The sequence below is a fragment of the Myxine glutinosa genome, chromosome 4, assembly GCF_964187855.1.
Source record: "Myxine glutinosa chromosome 4, kmMyxGlut1.1, whole genome shotgun sequence".
In the NCBI taxonomy this organism is placed as follows: Eukaryota; Metazoa; Chordata; class Myxini; order Myxiniformes; family Myxinidae; genus Myxine; species Myxine glutinosa.
Genome location: NC_136264.1, coordinates 102,624,342 through 102,636,251, shown reverse-complemented (window position 1 = coordinate 102,636,251; position 11,910 = coordinate 102,624,342). Strand labels below are relative to the sequence as shown.

At 45.3% G+C, this 11,910-nt stretch overlaps 1 non-coding gene across 1 annotated transcript; it reads left to right on the top strand.

Moving 5' to 3' along the window:
* The first annotated feature begins 10,423 nt into the window (after nucleotides 1–10,423).
* Nucleotides 10,424–10,612, top strand: LOC137416747 (U2 spliceosomal RNA). The gene has a single exon (XR_010982333.2). It is a non-coding gene; the product is annotated as a U2 spliceosomal RNA (small nuclear RNA).
* The last annotated feature ends 1,298 nt before the right edge of the window (nucleotides 10,613–11,910 follow it).

Genomic DNA, 11,910 nt, shown 5'->3' with positions numbered 1-11,910 from the left:
CTCGTTTCTCGGATCCTCATGACGTCATCGCACGAACCAGCATCGCCCTCTTCCTCTTCGACCTCCTCTGATGGGCGGAGCCTGCAAAGCTCGATGGAATAACCGAAACGGAGTACGAGTGGATTAACATCGGGAAGTCATGTGCACAACTGTACAAGCACCACGTGACCTCCTCCCCTTTTCGCTGCTTCGCAACAAAACACGTGATTTGATCCCAGTAAAAATCATAAACCCCCATACCCATTAGGGTTCCTGTAATTCAGGTCGAATGTATTATTTATAATGTATTAAACAGCTGGTGTGTTTAATGTCCAATTCCATTGGAATCTCGGTTGGCAAGCCGGGTTTTTACGCATGGGACGCGGCTCTGACGCACAGAGGAAATGACGTCATTTCGCTTATCTGTCATCCTGTTTTCTTGACATGATAAATCCTATATTTCTCTCAAGATAAACAAAATATATACATCACACCAGGATTGTTTAATACCAGGATATCAATGAAGATGCATAGCTGCAATGGAGGCGCCGAAAGATCGGACATTTCGATGGAATTTTCGATTTTCGCGAATCGTCGCCGCTCAATCATAGATGCGATTGTCGTGGAAAAGAGCGTTTTTAAACTTCTTACGTTATAGCTTCTCGGCCTTTTGGCTACAAAGCATTTGAAGGTAGGGAAAAAAATTATTGTACAAAAATGGAAGTCAAAACCAATTTAAAATATCTCCACATGATCCCGTATCAAAAGCAAAAATGTCCAGTGGACGAGTGATAGCAATGAAGATTTGTACACAAGATCGAGGCTCGTGAAAGAGCTAACATTAATCACACAAAAAGTCAAACCGACACAAAAAACAAGGGGAGCGGCAGACAAGATGGGAAGAGAGGGGGAAGGACACAAACACAACATTTGAGAGCAGGGACATTGGGGGGAGGTGGGAGAGGTATAAAACATATGAACACTGCAAGGACTCTGGGGTGAATTACCGGGGGTAGAAAAGATCAAGGTTTTGGATGGGGGAAGATAAGAGATGGTGGCGAACAGCTGTTTTAAAGACCTGGAGGGAGGAGTGGGATTGAAGGGAGTGGGGGAGTTTGTTCCAGAGGCGGGAGAAAAGGGGAATGAAAGAGTGAAGGTGAGCAGAGAGCCTAGATTTTGGCAGTTTAACCGTAAATGATTTTGTACGGTCCGTTTGGCAATCAATGTACACCGAAACAAATCGTGTTCTGGAGAATATTGAATTGTTTGAAAATGGCCTTGTGGAAGGCGAGGGTCTCAGCATGTTATGGGATGCATCATTTTTCTATGAATTATGTTCTTGCCTTGTTTAAGAGAGAGATGTTTCTTTATGTGGATTTACGGAATATGTTGTAATTGTTGTGGAGGATCTTCAATTGAGCAATTGTGACTTGCTTTGATGGTTGACACTTGTTTGCTGGTTTTCATTTTAATAAAAAATCGTCGTAGTATCTGTTCTTATCAGTTTAATCAGCTGGATTTTGGGAAGGAGGTCGGGTGAAGGGAAAATTCCCAATCCCGTGTTCTGGGGAACCTGCGGTTGCGCCGCGGAGCGATGTACACATCGACGGGAGTCGCGGTGCGAATGCCGGGACCCGCCTTCGTGCGGATTAGCCTAGTCAAAAAATCTGAAAATGTGCCTTTATAGAATGATTGAGGCATTTTTGAGTAAAAGCAAACAACCACTTTTTCTGGGGTAGTTTTTCATGCTGAATATGAATCTGTTGTTTGCCAAGCCCAAAAATGCGTAATTAGGTCACTAATCAAGGTCAAAGGTCAATGAGTGCAAAATTCAATTTTTTTGAAAAAATGCTTTATTTTACATCCCCTATCTGTACATTTCAATTATTTTACAATATTTTGTCTAGTAAGGTTGCTAAAGCTTTTCAAAATCTTATTTTTAAAGGAAAACGTGAGGACACATCTATGCTCATTTGCCTTTATCTCTGTAAGGGGCGACAATTAGTTTTTGCGTAATTTGCTTGCAGTTTAACCTCTAAATGCACAATGGGGCAGAGTTTTTATGCTCCTATTGATGGTCTAGAGATAGATTTTATAAAGACAGAATCTAAATGTCACCGGTAAACAACATAGGTCAAAGGTCAATGAGTGCGAAAGTCTTGCAATGACGTAACAGTTACTTGCACTTGAAACCATCCCTTTCACTCAACAGTGAAAGTGGCTTCATCTTTCTGACCCCAATGCATTTGCCATGTTTGTCAAATCATTTCCATTCAGACAGAGCAGGGTGTTCTTCAATAGACCCTTAATGATGAAGAATGAATGTAATAGCCTAGCATAAGCCATCTAGTTCGTACCCTAGGCATCAGGCATTAAACATTTCAGGAGTACAGGTAAGGGTCTTTTTAAGATTGTTAAAAAATGAAATATAAAATCAAATGAAAGTAAAGGAATGCATTCTTCTTTGGTGAGATACATGTACATACAAATGTGTAATGTATGCTTGACATCTCACATCATAGGCAGGCCTACATACATGTACATTTACCTAACAGTAGTAAAAAGACAGGCAGGGCATGGGCATTGACGATGAGTGCCTAATGCATCTACCACTAATGAATTAGTGATATCGGTTAGATGTTTTGTCTTGAAGAAGCTTTACTTTGTGTCTTTGAGAATAAGATTAAAACCCGGGCCAACACTGCCTGCGCTTATTCGATCATTTAAGGGCTGTTGCAGTATATCATACAACGTTGTAGTTTTCATGGTCAGAACATGCGTGCCTGGTGCTTAGTTTGGTTTCTGTTTCTCCCCTCAGGCCAACCATGGAACCTATTGCCAGCCTCAAGCGACAGCGTGAGGATGTGTCGTTTGAACTTTGTATCATTTGTCAGGGAACTAGCCAGGTCAAAGATACGATTTTCAACCAGACAAACCAGGGTATTGCTGCCATCAGAGAGGCGACCGAGCTCCGATGCAAACTTAGACACTATGAATTTCGATCAGCCGTGGACAGGCTTTCGACTCTCTTTGCAGAGCCTCCAGAAAGTCTCCCCAAACTTAAATGGCATAAGCTATGTTACTCTGCATACACACACAAGGGGAAAATAAATGCTAAGCTAGCCAAGGAACAATCGAAAAACGAAAAAGATCCTGAAAGAAAGAGTGTTTCGGCTGAAGCATGTCCGTTTTTACGCAGTAGTACTACTAAGATGAACTGGACATTGTGTATGTTCTGCCAGAACTTTGACAAGAAGCAGAAGACAAGTCGTGTCACAACCTTCAAAATGAGTAATGAAATTACGGAAAAAGCTAAATTTGTACATAACATCTTAGTCCGTACTGCAAATGAGAATGATTTAATCTCAGCTGAGGCATGTTACCATGTTAACTGTCTTAGTAAATTCTTTAGGGATGTCAAAAGGGCGGAAACTGAAAGCAAATCAGCAGACATGGCGATATCATGGTTGTGTCAAGAGCTGCGTCACTCTGCTGAGAAAGGGCACGTATTTGAACTATCTGCAGTGTTCGAGAGGTACAAAGAGTTAGCCAGTGAGTGCGACGGCACAATTCCTACATCGTATCTTAGTAGACTGGGGACTTTTAAAGAAACTTTGTCGAATTGCATTGGGGACATTTATGAATTTCTTGTGCTAAGAAATTTGGCGCCTTCAGAGAAACAAACTTTGCTTCTTCCACGACATTTCAGTCACATACCTCTTTCAGAAATGGTGTGCGGTCAGAACAGTGCAGACTATATTCCCATATTTAGACAACAGGATGATCATTTTCTGTCTTTAGTGCACGTTGCTCTGCAACTCCGCAGTGATATCATGTCACATCCTGCATTCGAAGGTTGCGATGTAAGCGAAAAAGCAGAGTTGGCAAGTGTACCACCATCTGTACTCATGTTTGTGAATATCTTGCTTGGAGGCCAAAGTAGTGTCGATGCTGAGTTTGACGAAAGTGAGATGTCTGAAACTGGTTGGGTGAAGAAGACAAGGGTCCTTAGCATTGGACAAGACATGGTCTATGGTGTATGTGGAGACAAGAAGGCACCGCCTAAACATGTTGGAATGGGTATGACGCTGCACCAGTCAACTCGATCAAAGAAATTAGTTGAGCTATTCCATAATGCTGGGCACATAATCAGCTATAACCGGGTTCTTAGGTATGACACTGCCATGGCTGAAAACACTCTGAAAGCGCTTGATCAAGAAACTGGGGCAGTTGTTACCAGCAACCTGGTTTCGGGACGATTTGTGCATTTTTCTGGCGACAATATTGACATCAATGACTCTACCCTAGATGGCAAAAATACATTTCACGCTACTCAGTTAGCTGCCTGGCAGAGGGGGCCATCTGCTGAAAGCGGTCTTGGAGACATCAAACCATCCAATACGTCAACGTTGGATATACCAACAGCAGTTGAAAAGATCCAACAACAGCAGTTTCCGACACCATCAAAGAAGGTCACAGAAGATGCTGAAAAGTTCATTTGCCATATCTACAAGGAACCATCTAAGAACTGTAATCAAGCCCGCATTAAACTGTTCAACAAATGCCATGCAACGGAGACCCTACCTCCATCTAGTGATGCAGCAAAGTTCCACATAGAGCGTGCAAACTACCAAAGTTTCATTTGGAGAGAGGCCAGTAATCCAATGACAGATCTGCCACCGCCGACTGATTGTGGATGGAAACTCGTTGATGACAAGTTGTCACCGGTTCTTACAACTTTACCGTCAATTCCAAAGGGATGCCGAGAACTTACTCAGTGTGGTTGCAAGAAAGGTTGCAGTTCTGATAGTTGCTCTTGTCGGAAGTGGGGGAAACAGTTCTGCACTGAGGCCTGCAAGTGCAATGCCAGTGAAACACCATGTCGAAACAGGCCAAAGTAGGGGGGGGGGTCAGAGCTTACACAGTTAAGCTAATTGGCATTCCCCTGGATGGCTCCTCCTTCCAGCCAATCAGTCTGACAGACTGCAATTGATTCAGGATTAATTAAGAATACATGTGATAATGATCAACTGCCTGCACTCCAAACATGTTTGCCATGAAGTGCATTTTGCGCCTTGTGCCATGTAAGTGCACTTTGCGCCTTGTGACCGTTAGCCTTAATTAAGTGGCTAATTAGTCAAATATTGACATTTAGTGTAGAAAACAATCTTGCTATTATATAGGACTCAGGTAAACCACTTCACTGATGGTATTTAAGGCAACAATTCAAGTGAATTAAAACAGTATGTCAAAAAACGAAAAGTTGCTTCATTACGGATATATTCACAAAAATCTGATTTTTTCCCTTCACAATTCCCTTTACTTTCATAATTGTGAAAAGCTGTAGTAACCTTACCAGACAAAATACTGCAAAATAATTGAAATGTACAGATAGGTGATGTAAAATAAAACATTTTTTCAAAAATTTTGAATTTTGCACTCATTGACCTTTGACCTTGATTAGTGACCTAATTACGCATTTTTGGGCTTGGCAAACAACAGATTCGTATTCAGCACGAAAAACTACCCCAGAAAAAGTGGTTTGCTTGCTTTTACTCAAAAATGCCTCATGAATTCACGTTTCCCAGAAATTTGACTAGACTAGATACGGAACGCCCGAGTCGTGGGGAAATTCCGGTGCCGAACCGGCAGGGAGCGGCGAGTGGAGCAGCCGTGCTTGGTGGAAGAACTCGGCGTCCGGCAGGGGCGGCGGCACAATGGTTTCAGCCTGCAAATGTTCCCAGGAAGAACGCGGTCCGCTTTACCATTAAAGAAGACTTGGATTTTGATATGGACCAACTTCGGTTTTGCAAGTTGGTGTTGATCCAAGAGTTGGGATTCTCAGCAAGCCAGTTGGATTTTGTTTTCGCTTTACCAGGGGGGAAAAGTTTTGAGGTGGTTTTCACGAACATTGTGATTTATCTATCCTTTTGGGAAAAGTGGGAAAAGGTGAAAAGTAAAAAGCCACTTTCTTCCTTTTGTGTGGAAAGTTTGTGTGAAAGGGGAGTAGTAAATGTTACCATCCAAATGTATTGTGAGAGTGTAAAGGGTGAGGATGTTGTATTGTGGTTGAGTAGGTTTTGTAGGCCTCTAGGGTCCATCGACAACGTTAAGAATGCGTTGGGGATCAAGACTGGGGCAATGAGGGTGAAGGCGCAGCTGCGGGATGACCTGAGCAAGCCTGGCAGCTTTGTACACATCCCCAATCGGATTAGTATTGGCCCTTTTCGAGGATTCGCGTTCTATCCCGGCCAAGTCCGGAGGTGCAACAGATGCAATGAGGTTGGACACCTCAGCTCTGGCTGCCTGAACCCTCGATGTCCTCGCTGTGGGCAGGTGGGGCATGTGGTTCGTGACTGCATGGAGAGTGTCACCTGCAACTTATGCGGGGGAGCAGGGCATGTGTTTAGGAACTGCCCCAAATCCTTTGCAAATGCCTTGAGGCGTTCCCAAGATGACAGGGAGGGGGAACGGAGAACAGCACCGAGTGGGCAAGTGGCGGAACGGGCCACTGTGAGTGGGCAAGTGGCGGAACGGGCCGCTGTGAGTGGGCAAGTGGCGGAACGGGCCGCTGTGAGTGGGCAGGTGGCGGAACTGGCCGCTGTGAGTGAGAAAGTGGCGGAACGGGCCGCTGTGAGTGGGCAAGTGGCGGAACGGGCCGCTGTGAGTGGGCAAGTGGTGGAACGGGCCGGTGCGGCAGAACGGGCCACGGAGGGGGAACAGGGAATAGCTGAGCCGGCTGGAGCATTGAAGGATGCTGGGGTAGGGTGGGGGCTGGTATCTCCAGTATTGGAGGTGAAAGGGGGTTTTGGGACACAGGAAGGTGCAGAGGAATTTGAGGAGCAGATGGACAAGGGGAATGAACCCGATCCAATGAGGGTGGTGCGGCGAAAGGGCAAACGGGCGGCAAAGGTAACCCCTGTGGGTATCGTGAAAAAGACCTGGCTAAGTGGTGATGGTCAATCTATTTTCGATGAGCGGATGTTTCAAAAGGCAGATAAAGGGAAGTGTGTGAGGAAATCGCTCCGGGTTTCCGCAAAGGTGGATCCATTGGAGAGAGACCTCACTTCGGATGACGAAGGTTGAATTGAGGGTGGGGTCGGTGAATGTGAGGAGTATTCTTGGTGAGAGTCGGTGTCAGCGCATATTTGCTGAGCTAAAAATATGGAATTTAGACGTGTTATTTTTGCAGGAATGTTTTTTGCCAGGTGGTGCTGAGTATAAGCAATGGGAGCAGGCATGGGGGGGTCTGTGCCATTTTTCAGGTAGTGGGAAAAACAAAAATGATGGTGTGGCGGTGCTCTTTGGGGGTAGATTAGCATGGAGGGTGGTGAAGGTGGTGGATGTAGAGCCAGGGAGAATCTGTATCGTGGACGCAGAGATTCAAGGAAAGTACTTTCGGTTCGTCAATATGTACCTCCCTCAGCAGCCGTGGGAGAAGAAGAAATTGCTGGAGCGGGTGAAACCATGGCTCTGCACCAACAAAGTTTTGGTTGTGGGTGGGGATTTGAACATCTCATTGGAGGAACCTACCAGTCGTGCAGTGGCAAAATGGGTGACGGAATTAATAGAGATTTTTAAGTTAAAAGATGTCTTTTGTGACTTCTTTAGTGGAGATCCGGGGTTCACATGGACGAATGTGGGGGGCTCACAGCTGTCAAGATTGGATTACGTGTTTGTTTCCAGCGAAGTAACAACGGTTGAAGCGCAGAGGATTTGGAACAGTTTTTCTGATCATTGTTTACTCAAAGTAGTTTTTTCGTTTGATGAGTTTTTATTTGGAGGTAAAGGGGTTTGGAGGCTAAATACCTCATTGTTGAAGAGTCCTGGGATAAGGGAGATGATTTCTGGCCGAATTAAAGCTTGGAAGGAGTTGATTCCTCTTTTTAGTTCAGTGAGGGAATGGTGGGAAGAGGTGAAACATCGGATTAAGGATATGTGTCAGAGGGTCTCAAGGGTACAGAGTGAGAGGGCTCTCATGTCCTTTCGAGCTAAGTCGGCGTGCTTACAGAGATTGGGTAGGCTTCGTGTGCATGGGTTTGATGTGGGTGGAGAGATAAGTCAGTTGAAGCAGCAGATTAATAAATTTTTTCTGCAGCAATTTAACAGGGTTCAGTTTAGGAGTGGTTTGAGGAGGGAGAGGGACGAGCCTTGCTCGTCACCGTTCTTTCGGAAGTTGGTGAAGAACAAGATGGTTATGAAGGGATTGCTCAATGAAGGGGTATTGTATGAGTCGTGGTCAGGCATGGAGGAAGTCGTGAAGAGTTATTTTTCGGATTTCTTTTCCCAAGTTCCAGGGGATCTGGATAGGAGGGAGATGTTCCTGTCAGGTTGGAATCATGACCCTGTGAATGGGGAGCCACTCACAGCTTTCTCTATTGAAGAGGTGGAGCGGGTGGTTCGAGATGGGAAGAAGGGGTCTGCTCCAGGGCCAGATGGATTGCCCTTGGAATTTTACAGGTGTTTTTGGGAAGAGCTAAAAGACCCACTTGTCGAGTTGTTTAATGAGGTTTTACTTGAGGGTGAGTGTCCAGCCTCTTGGGCCGAGTGCAATATTGTTTTGATACCCAAAAAAGGGGATCTGCACTGCTTGAGTAATTGGAGGCCGATTTCACTATTAAATGGGGATTATAAGATTCTGGCGAAGGTTTTGCTGGGGAGGCTTCAGGTAGCTTTAGGAGATCGGTTGGGTGGGTTCCAGAGATGTGGAGTCAAAGGGCGAAGGACTACGGACGTGTTGCTTCTCCTTCGGGACTTGATTACGTCGGTGGAAATCAGGGGACGTTCGGCAGGGTTTTTAAGCTTGGACTTTGCGAAGGCGTATGACACTTTATCCAGGGAATATTTGTTCTCCATTCTAGCAGAATGTGGTTTTGGAGAGTCTATGGTCAAGTTGATCAAAACACTGTATACCACTTCAGTTGGGCGAGTTAAGGTGAATGGGCGGTTATCGCGGCCGTTTGCGATTTCCCGGGGGGTTCGACAGGGATGTCCATTATCCCCCTTGTTGTTTGTTCTTGCGTTGGATCCCTTGCTATATAGGTTTTCTTTGCGCGTTAGCGGGGTATTGGTGCCAGGTTCGGGGGGTTCTAGGGTCCCATGTTTAGCTTATATGGACGATGTGGTAGTTTGTGTTGCTCAGAGTGGGGAACTGGAGGAGATTATGCGGGTGTGCGAGGACTTTGCAAGTTCCAGTGGACTGCATGTGAATTTTGATAAATCAAATTTGTTGGTGGTGGGAGGGGGGTCATGGGAGGAGGCCCTCTTGCAAAGATTTCGGGTCGTGGAGGGTTGCCTCCAAGTGCTGGGAGTGTGGCTGGGGACCGGCAGCAGTATAGCAAAGAATTGGGAAGAAAAACTAAGTTTGGTTAAAAATTTGTTGAGTGAATGGGGGCAGAGAACCCTCTCGTCAGTGGAGAGGGGCACAGTTGTTAAAGGGCAGATTTTTCCTTTGCTTCGGTTTTTAGCGGAGGTGTTCCCTCCAGCAGAAAGAATTGCTGCAAGGTTAAGGAGTTTGGTTTTTCAGTTTATGTGTAAGCCATGGTTTTATCGGCCTTCTCAGCACCGGCTAGGTGTCGGACAACTGGAAGGGGGAAGGGGCGGCCCAGACTTGGTAGCTAGTTTAAGAGCAGCCTTCGTGGCACTGCACATGACGATGGCGGGGAAGGCATCAGACCTCTTCTCTGCAGCCGTTGGGTATTATATTCTGCCTGAGTTGAACAGGGTTCGGGGGAAGCGTGTGGGTTTGGGTAGACCATATGATTGGAATCCCAAGTATCCCTATTCGGTATTGAAAGAATTTGTTCGGGAGGGTAGTTTTGGGGATGATTTTGAGTGGAGTTTTCGAAACTTGATGAAGGAGAAGAAAGTACAAGAGGTGTTACCGATAGGTGGTCTTCAAAGGGAAAGAACTTTGGCGGTGTGGCGGAATGTTTCGTCCCAGGCCCTTACTGGAGCTCAAAGTGACCTTGCCTGGTTATCTGTGTGCCAATTGTTGCCATGTAGGGCTGTGCAAGCAGTACGAGGTCATGTCTCCACCAATAAATGCCCATATATTGGATGTCAAGAATCGGAGTCAGTTCGGCATTTTTGGTGGGATTGTGTTTTTGCTTCCTTAGTTTGGAATGAGGTTTTGTGTAAGTTTTTGTGCAAGTTAAAGGTTAAGTTTACTTTAAGTTGGGAAATGATTTTGTACGGTCCGTTTGGCAATCAATGTAAACCGAAACAAATCGTGTTCTGGAAAATATTGAATTGTTTGAAAATGGCCTTGTGGAAGGCGAGGGTCTCAGCATGTTATGGGATGCATCATTTTTCTATGAATTATGTTCTTGCCTTGTTTAAGAGAGAGATGTTTCTTTATGTGGATTTACGGAATATGTTGTAATTGTTGTGGAGGATCTTCAATTGAGCATTTGTGACTTGCTTTGATGGTTGACACTTGTTTGCTGGTTTTCATTTTAATAAAAAATCGTCGTAGTATCTGTTCTTATCAGTTTAATAGCTGATATGTTCCGCAATGCGGGACTAGTCTATTAAATGGATTTTTGGTATCGGGAGTTGGATTAGGGGCTTGCTCCGTCCGCTCCACGTATCGACCCGGTATTGCAGTACCTCCGGGAACGGTGCACCCCCTTTGGGGGGACCTGGAAAACAAAGAAAAGATCATAAAGGAGAAACCTCAAGATTTGCTTTTACAACTGGCGGCCATCGCAAGGCGGCCATCTTGGATTTTGACGTGGCGACCCAATTTTCAATAGCGTTCTCCCTTATGCGTCGATACACCCACACACCAGAGTAGAAGGTCGTAGTTCATTTATTTTTGAAGATATTTCGCTCACGAGGTTCAGACATATATATTGTGGCGGCCATCTTGGATTTTGACGTGGCGACCCAATTTTCAATAGCGTTCTTCCTTATGCCTAGATACACCCACACACCAGATTAGAAGTTGGTATTTCGCTTATTTTTCGAGATATTCCGCTCACAAGGTTCAGACATACATGGCGGCGGTCATCTTGGATTTTGACGTGGGTTGCACCCACACACCAAATTTGAATGCGGTCCTTCGCTTACGCACGTACGCATACCCGCCCGCACGGACGGACGGACACACGGAAGGAGGGGAAAACCATAATCCCCCTTTCGCTCCGCGGTGCGACGGGGGACAAAAAGGGACAAATTTCATTGATTGTAAAAAGGCTCACGGGACACCCAGAATGTTCTACACCAATAAAGAGGCACTTGCAGGATGGTCCAGACTCGAGAAGTATGCACACTCACCTCTCATCCTGACCCAACTACAAAGTTTCACAGGTAATGCGATTCATCAGTGTGCTTTCCCTCTGATAGACGTTGAACGGGCATCCTGTCCGCCGACATTAATTGCTGGACATTAAAGACACCCACGGTGTCCTCCACGAAGACAACGCGAGCACCCTGGCCATATTCCACATTCCTGCCCCAACCTACAGGGAGCATCAGCAGCACAGGCACAACCCCCCGGGCGATGACGCAACTCGCAGCCTTGTGAGACTGTGCACACAAAAGAAGAAACAACACCCGTGCTGAGATATTCTAAATAAGCAAAGAAATTACAGATTTCCATTTCTTCCTTTGTACCTCCACCACCAAAGGTGAATGGACGTTATGTTCTCACCTCTGTCTCTACACAGGATATCTGAAAAATTTGTGGACGGATTCGGACAATTTGGTGTGCAGGGTGGGCATGTGCTGAGGAAGAAATGATTCGATTTTGGTGAATATCCTGATCCAGATACTACAATTTTTAATGATTCTTCACCATTGGGTGATTGGACCATAAACGATATTTAACCAGGATGTCTCAAAAAATTATGGATGGATTTGGACGAAACTTGGTGGACAGGTTGGGTTTGTGACAAGGACGAATTGATTCGATTTTGGTGAAAATTC